Here is an 8,646-nt window from a genome sequence, read left to right on the forward strand (position 1 = left end):
TGGCAACTTGGCGTGAGGTCCAGCTTAAAACGAACACGTTTAGTAACAACAAGATTTTTATAAGACTTTAAGATGACAGCAAAAACTTTAAAATCTGGTTGTTTAAATAAAGAAATATTTATGTGCTCTCGGTTTTAAAATGTTTATACCAAGTAAAACAGATCGCTCCTTCTATCTTCTCAAACTGACAAAATTCCATCAAGTCATATGAAAACTAAAACTGATAACTTTTGCAGCCCTCGGCAGTTTTGGATTCGTTTAAAGGATTCTTTCAAATTCACTGTTATGTCCTCTACATTAAGTCCCTATACTAAATGTCCTCCAATCCTCCAAGGGAATCCTTAACTTGTTTTCTGCCTTTGTACTTGCTAAATTAAAATTAATACCAATAACTGGGTTCATACAGAAGGGGGAGGGAATGTGTGTGCGAGCAGTCAGACAGAGGGATTAATGCAAGGAGTGGGAAATCATTTTTTCCAAATTTTATTTTGTTACATTTCATTGTTTAGGACTTTGCCTTCTGGCTCTGGACTGGCGGAGTACCGGATGTTACACGATGCGCACCTACACGTGTAGGTAGCTTTCCCACAGAGGCTACCGCTGACGGAGGACACTATTCCAAAGGCAATGCTGACCAAGGTGCGTGAATAGTGCCCCTCGAACAGCCAATGGAAGGGCTGGAAGTGGTCAAGTGCCAGCTCTCCCCCTCACTGGGCGTGTTTCCCAGCTCCTTCCTGTTTTCGGCCAATATGGCCACTCTCTGGCGTTGGAAGCCTTCTCTCTCCGCAGAGTGCAACACATCTGTGTCCTTAGAGAATAGGTTTGGAGCCAACAAAACTCCAGTTTTGAAGCTGCAAACTTCCTGGTTCTGAATGTCTGTCAAAAATATTCTGACAACCCAGATGCCCATTTCCCGCTACCATCCAACAACAGACATAACACGTACAAAACTGATGAAAACCTGGCTACAAGTCTGAGACATACGGAGTACTTCGAATGTGGGTATGGTCAGTACGGCGTACTTGAAGCAATGTAGTGTTCAGAGTACTTGTGAGGCGTGTGGGTGTCTGTGTGATAGCAAGATGACACAGGGTAACTTGATCATAAGGTAGGTGGATCTTAGTATGAAACAAGTTGGAAGGGAATACTGTGAACAGCTTGGGGTCTCTGTTATCACCAGTCACACCATGCTAGGTGCATACCCCTGGAGAACAGAAAACCTATCAACAAACTCAAACTGTTTAACATGGTAGTATCACCTAGTCCTGTCCACAGAAGTTGGAGTGTCCATCTAGACAGTGAAACACATGAATGGAGTATCAACATTCCCATTATTGTATGTTGTTTGTAGTTGTTTTTTTTCTTTGTTTTGCTGTTCGAGCTGTGACGAACACAGTGCTAAACTCGGTGACCTGGTATGGGGGTAGATGAAAGGCTTAACGGTATCCCTAGTGCGCCGTGATTACTCAAACGCTTACTGACTGATTACTGATATGTTATTTGATTGCTCAGAGAAATATCAGTATTCGTTATTTGCTTGATTAACTGGCTAGGATACCATTCATTCCATGTGATAAACTTCCAGTGAATGACTATTGGATACTGCAACGAGTGAGGAATGATACTTCGATATTATTTGTCTCGAAAAGTAGTATATAATCGGTACTGTAGGGTCACTTAGTCCAGATTAATCTAGGCTAACCTCTCCACGTCAGAAGCAGTCAATGACATGGCGGTAGGATAAGAGATAGCAGAGGGGGACACCCACAGAGTTTCACCGACAAACCGGCGACCGTACGTTGTGTCTTGCTAGAAACATAAAGAATCACATCATCCACAACCACCTGCTTTCACTTTGTTATTGGGGGCATAAACAGGCACTCCTGCACATGTAGACCTGCAAATCCCAAGTTAATTAGAGTTGATATTATCCTCGGTTCTAGCAGCTTGTCGTAAAATAATTCTGCACTGAAACTTCCTGACAGATTAAAACTGTGTGCCCGACCGAGACTCGAACCCGGGACATTGGCCTTTCGCGGGCAAGTGCTCTACCAACTGAGCAACCGAAGCACGACTCACGGCCGGTACTCACAGCTTTACTTCCGCCAGTACCTCGTCTCCTACCTTCCAAACTTTACAGAAGCTCTCCTGCTTGGTAGAGCACTTGCCCGCGAAAGGCAAAGGTCCCGAGATCGAGTCTCGGTCGGGCACACAGTTTTAATCTGCCAGGAAGTTTCATACCATCGCACACTGCGCTGCAAAGTGAAAATCTCATTCTGAAAACATCCCCCAGGCTGTGGCTAAGCCATGTCTCCGCAATATCCTTTCTTTCAGGAGTGCTAGTACTGCAAGGTTCGCAGGAGAGCTTCTGTAAAGTTTGGAAGGTAGGAGACGAGGTACTGGCGGAAGTAAAGCTGTGAGTACCGGCCGTGAGTCGTGCTTCGGTAGCTCAGTTGGTAGAGCACTTGCCCGCGAAAGGCAAAGGTCCCGAGTTCGAGTCTCGGTCGGGCACACAGTTTTAATCTGCCAGGAAGTTTCATATCAGTGCACACTCCGCTGCAGAGTGAAAATCTCATTCTGGAAACATCCCCCAGGCTGTGGCTAAGCATGTCTCCGCAATATCCTTTCTTTCAGGAGTGCTAGTTCTGCAAGGTTCGCAGGAGAGCTTCTGTAAAGTTTGGAAGGTAGGAGACGAGGTACTGGCGGACGTAAAGCTGTGAGTACCGGGCGTGAGTCGTGCTTCGGTAGCTCAGTTGGTAGAGCACTTGCCCGCGAAAGGCAAAGGTCCCGAGTTCGAGTCTCGGTCGGGCACACAGTTTTAATCTGCCAGGAAGTTTCATATCAGCGCACACTCCGCTGCAGAGTGAAAATCTCATTCTGGAAACATCCCCCAGGCTGTGGCTAAGCCATGTCCCCGCAATATCCTTTCTTTCAGGAGTGCTAGTTCTGCAAGGTTCGCAGGAGAGCTTCTGTAAAGTTTGGAAGGTAGGAGACGAGGTACTGGCGGAAGTAAAGCTGTGAGTACCAGCCGTGAGTCGTGCTTCGGTAGCTCAGTTGGTAGAGCACTTGCCCGCGAAAGGCAAAGGTCCCGAGTTCGAGTCTCGGTCGGGGGCACAGTTTTAATCTGCCAGGAAGTTTCATATCAGCGCACACTCCGCTGCAGAGTGAAAATCTCATTCTGGAAACATCCCCCAGGCTGTGGCTAAGCCATGTCTCCGCAATATCCTTTCTTTCAGGAGTGCTAGTTCTGCAAGGTTCGCAGGAGAGCTTCTGTAAAGTTTGGAAGGTAGGAGACGAGGTACTGGCGGAAGTAAAGCTGTGAGTACCGGCCGTGAGTCGTGCTTCGGTAGCTCAGTTGGCAGTTCGGTGCTAGCGGCCGTGCGAAGCGGAGGTCCGATACTTCCGCCTGTGCGGCGTGTGCGAGTGTTTGTTTACTTGTGAACTTAGTCTACGCGCGGGCTTGTAACAACGATCATGGCGGACAAGTACAGGAAAACTACACTACGATTCAATTTCTGCAAAGATTACGAACGACCAAAGGCTTTAGCAGTGGAACGATTCATTCGAGAGGAAGTCAAGATACCGCCAATCGATATTGTCGGAATTCACCTGTCCATCGTTAGTCCCACGGTGTATGTTAAGATGGTAAATGACGCGGCGTGTGAGAGAATTCTACAGGCGACAAAAGCAGGTCTCCGATTTTGCCATAGTGACGGGAATGTCGGTACGGTAACTGTAGACCATGCTGGTCTTGGTGTACGGACTATACGTGTTTTTGAGCTGCCATTTGAGCTCCCGGCTGAAGAAGTTATCGAGGCTTTTAAGCCATACGGCGCGGTACATTGTCACACGGCAGAACGCTGGACACAATTCGCCACGTACCCCGTTCTTAACGGAGTGCGACAGATCACCATTGATCTTCAGAAGCATGTACCGTCCTATCTGACAATTTGTGGTTGTCGGGCGGTGGTGATTTACGATGGTCAACCACGTACATGTTCTGGGTGTGGCCAGGAGGGACACCTCAGGTCGAACTGTATGCAACGGCGGATTACGCAACTGCCTTCAGATGTGCGGGAGCCGTCGCCGGCGATGACAGTACTACAGATCACCTATGCCAAAGCCCTCACTGCGTTCGCTGATGACCGAAAGGACACAGCCCCGGTGGAAGATCAAGATGGCACTCTCCAAAACCTTGTCGCAGACGTCGGGATGACAGAGGATGCTGCTCCATCGAGCATACAATCTACGGCGACAACATCACATGAGACTTTCTCCCAACAAGCACACCGATAGTACAAGAAGCAGTTCCAGCCACTACGGATGCTGTTCCATCTGGAACGCACTCTGAGACGACAACATTAGTTTCGACCGAACTCCCGCCAAGTTCAACGGTAGGACTCGAAACACTTCCCGTTCCTACGGATGCTTTTCTGTCGGGCAGCCGTAATTCCCTACAATCTGAGGACACGGACGGAAGATCACGCAAACAACGTTCCCCGAAAAGGAGGAAACGGCGGCGTCGCACGACATCTCCTCGGGATGACTCCCCTTGCCCCGACGACGATGTGCCTCTGGACCAAGACGACACAACAGCCTCTACGAAACAGGATGAGGCACTGGGAACTGTTCGATCAGACCCACAGCGGTCTGTCACATTGATGGTACCGGGACGTGGTGATGATGAAGAGAAATCACAGCCAGTTGGCTCTCCAGACGCAGATGCTGTGGCTATGGACACGAATATATCACTGCCTGAAAAGACGTGGTATGACGATGTTGAGGAGGCGCCGGACGTCATACAGAGGCAGCCGGCACTCACGAAGACGGCTTAATAATTGCTGACGGTGAAGGGAGAGGGGCGAGAGAACGTCTTCTAACTCAGCCCCCAGCGCCGATGCAGGGAGATGTTGCGCCTCAACAGAGTGGGATTCAACGCCATGCGAACCGTATTGCGACATTAAATATCAATGACGTGCGTTCACCGGCAAAAATACACCTACTGAAGGAAACGATTTGGGCATCTGATGTGGATTTTGCTTTGCTGCAGGAAGTCCACATAGCTGCACTCCCATACATCGCAGGCTACCGAGCCTATTCGTCACATGGAGATCACAATGGGAGTGGGGTGGCAGTTTACGTGCGAGATGGCTTCCCAGTGGAAAACGTGTGTTATCTTCCGTCGGCCAGGGGAATGGCTTTCACGACGTTTGGGACACGCATCATCAATCTTTATGCACCGTCGGGAAACAATCGGCGGCGGGAAAGGGCGCGATTTTATGCAGAAGACATTGCTCCACTATTCCATGGACGTTATGAATGTTTAATAGTTGGTGGAGATTTCAACTGTGTTCTCAGCCAGAAAGACCAATGGCCGCAAGCAAACATCAGCCAGGAGTTACGAATCGTTGTCAACGATCTTGTACTTAGTGACACGTGGGAATTACGACATGGAGCTGCACCGGGATACACCTATGTGACAAGTCATTCGGCGAGCAGATTAGATCGCATTTATATCTCACGGGCTCATGCAAATGATGTCCAGGACGCGGAACGCTGGCCATTGGCATTTTCCGATCACAGCGCTTACATCTGTACGGTGCTTCTTCCCCGTAGAGAGGTGTGGAACAGTAAGGCCCCGTGGAAACTAAACATTCAACATCTACATGATCCTGAATGCCGTCAACGGATCCTTGAGATATGGACGATGTGCGAGCGAAGGGTTGGAAGGTATACGACGATGCTTGATTGGTGGCTGACTTGTGCTAAACCGGCGCTTCGCCGTACGTTGGTCTCGTATAGCAGGGAGATGGCAGAATGGCGCCGCCGTACCACCGACTTTTATTTTGCAGCACTGCGCGACCTGGACGATGGTCCGCCGGGACAGGACATCTGGATCGAACGCAAAAGGATAAAAGCTAAACTAGTGGCTTTAGCTCGGAAACATCTTCAGGGAACCATGGTGCGCGCCAGATGTCACGATACGATAAGGCACGAGATTCCTTCCATGCACCACGTCGTGCATGAACGAAAGCACCGACGACGAGTTTTGGTACGGGAATTAATTACCCGCGAAGACCGAAGAGTGACGCGTCAAGCGGACATTGTCTCTGCATTCGTCGACCATTACCAACACATCTATCGGGAAGAAGCAGCCTCTGTCGATGACCTCGACCGCATAGCCACGTCCGTCTCCCGTACACTGACGGTGGAAGCCGCGGGAACCTTACTGGAAGCCATTAGCTGTGAGGAAGTACATGATGCGATCGCACAAGGTGCGTTGAATCGGTCCCCAGGCATTGATGGGCTTCCTGCTGAATTCTATCGAGAATTTCGCAACGAAATGGCACCGCGATGGACGGAAATGTACAACGAGATGTTAAATTCCGATGCGCCTATTCCACCGGCTGTTATGGAAGGCCTCCTGGTACCTGTACATAAACCGAAGCCGGGAATTACGGTCACACATTATCGCCCCATCACCCTGCTTAATGCCGACTATAAGATCTTTGCACGGTTGCTAGCGTCCCGATGTCGTATGTTAATTCGTAGCGTTCTCTCTCCAGAACAGACGACACCGGGTGGATCGGTGAATGTGCAAACAGCTACTGGCGAATGCCGTGATGTGATAGCGCTGGCGGAGGAGTGCCGGCTTAAAGCGGCGATGGTGGCGGTTGATTTTGACAGTGCTTTTGATAAGGTGCGCCACAACTATCTGTATGCTGTACTGGAACAAATGGGTTTTCCAGACCGTTTTACTGGTCTCTTTAGAAGGTTTTATGGGGGCGCACAGTCCTTGGTACAGGTTAATGGGCGTATAGCAGGGCCCATTCAGATTCGACGCTCCATTCGCCAGGGTTGCCCTCTTTCGATGCTGCTGTTCGCGATAGCGTTGCAACCATTAATTGGGAGGCTAACAAATTCTCTTTCTGGGATGGAACTACGGGGCTACACCTTCAAATGTCGTGCCTATGCGGACGACCTCCTGCTGCTCGTTCGTTCTGAGGAAGAGGTGAAGACGGTTCTTGAACTGTTGTTGGGCCACAGTGTGACGGCGGGTAGTGCTGTGAACATGAACAAATCGGCGGCAATGCCGGTTGGAAGGGGCCTTACGCCGGAAGAAGTTAGTCCGTTTCCTTATGTGCAACGATTCCGCTATCTCGGCATAGACTTTACCTCATCTGTAAAACATACTGCGGCAGTTAACTACCGACGTATTTTACAGACAACACGTACCATGGTCCGACAACATCTCCTACGGCGCCATGATCCTTTGCAGCGAGTCGAGTACCTGAACACTTATGTGGTTTTTCGAATGGTGCATATTTCGCAGATCCTGCCCCTACCACTCACGCTCGGACGTCGACTTCAATCGGCACTAGGCTATTTTGTGATGATTGGATCGCCCCTCAAGGTGCGATACGAAACGCTCACTCTCCCTACGGACAAGGGGGGACTCGGACTTACGAATGTTCACTGCCGAGCGACGGCGCTCCTTCTAGCCACGATGTACAAGCAATGGCGTAGCGGACGTGATTCCCTTACATCCCGCCTACTCGATCTCCTGGTTCCAGCGTCCCTCACACCTCCGGTGGCGGTGGGCAACATTACGCCACATTTTGCGCATGTTTCAACATTTATCGTGGAACTTAGTTATACCAGAGACAAGCTTCCGCGCACGAGACCGCCATGCGCGAAGGACTTTTATGTTTGGTTGCTACGACGGATAACTCGTAATGTCATTGAACTCAAACACCCCAGGTTGCATTGGCCGAAGATTTGGAGACATGTGCACCAAACATAACTTCCTACCTTCGTTCGGGCACTGTGGTTCTCTGTCGCCTGTGGCAAGTTCAACACCAACCAACGGCTCCATGCAATTGGACTAGTGGACACTCCGCTATGCCCGAAATGTCACCAAGTGGATGACGACCATCACCGTTTAACTTGCGCAGTGGTTAACACACTGGACTCGCATTCGGGAGGACGACGGTTCAATCCCGTCTCCAGCCATCCTGATTTAGGTTTTCCGTGATTTCCCTAAATCGCTTCAGGCAAATGCCGGGATGGTTCCTTTGAATGGGCACGGCCGATTTCCTTCCCCATCCTTCCCTCACCCGAGCTTGCGCTCCGTCTCTAATGACCTCGTTGTCGACGGGACGTTAAACACTAATCTCCTCCTCCACCGTTTAACTTGTATCGCGGTGGAGGACGTCTGGCTCCTAGGAAGACAGATGGTGGCTTGCTACCTCCGTGTGACCCCTCAACATATTACCCCTGCTTCTTTCTTACATCCGAAGAGTGACTACTTTCCGGCGACTAAATCACAGTCGATCATATGGATCAAAGGTTGGACGATAGCGTACCTCTATGGGGATGCTGCCAAGTCGCGACTTGACTTTTGGTATTTCTTGCAGGAAGCCCACAATGAGGTTCATAGATGGTCACACTATCGGAAATCCTTTGCCAATTATCTTCAGGCAGTCTTCCTTGACCCCCAACGCAGTTGGGATGTGCCGGGTGCAGACGGTGTGCACATTTGACAGCTGATAATGAACCTCACGCTTCTCTCACCACTCAATATGTAATAAACATACTATACGATAAAATGATCTACATGTTCCTTTTAACAGAGTGATCTTTATT

General features: G+C 49.7%; 1 non-coding gene across 1 annotated transcript; it reads left to right on the forward strand.

The window, feature by feature from the left end:
* Window positions 1–3,039: 3,039 nt before the first annotated feature.
* On the forward strand, window positions 3,040–3,114 carry Trnas-cga (transfer RNA serine (anticodon CGA)). Its single transcript has one exon. It is a non-coding gene; the product is annotated as a tRNA-Ser (tRNA).
* The last annotated feature ends 5,532 nt before the right edge of the window (window positions 3,115–8,646 follow it).

Source organism: Schistocerca nitens, chromosome 8 (genome assembly GCF_023898315.1).
Source record: "Schistocerca nitens isolate TAMUIC-IGC-003100 chromosome 8, iqSchNite1.1, whole genome shotgun sequence".
In the NCBI taxonomy this organism is placed as follows: domain Eukaryota; kingdom Metazoa; phylum Arthropoda; class Insecta; order Orthoptera; family Acrididae; genus Schistocerca; species Schistocerca nitens.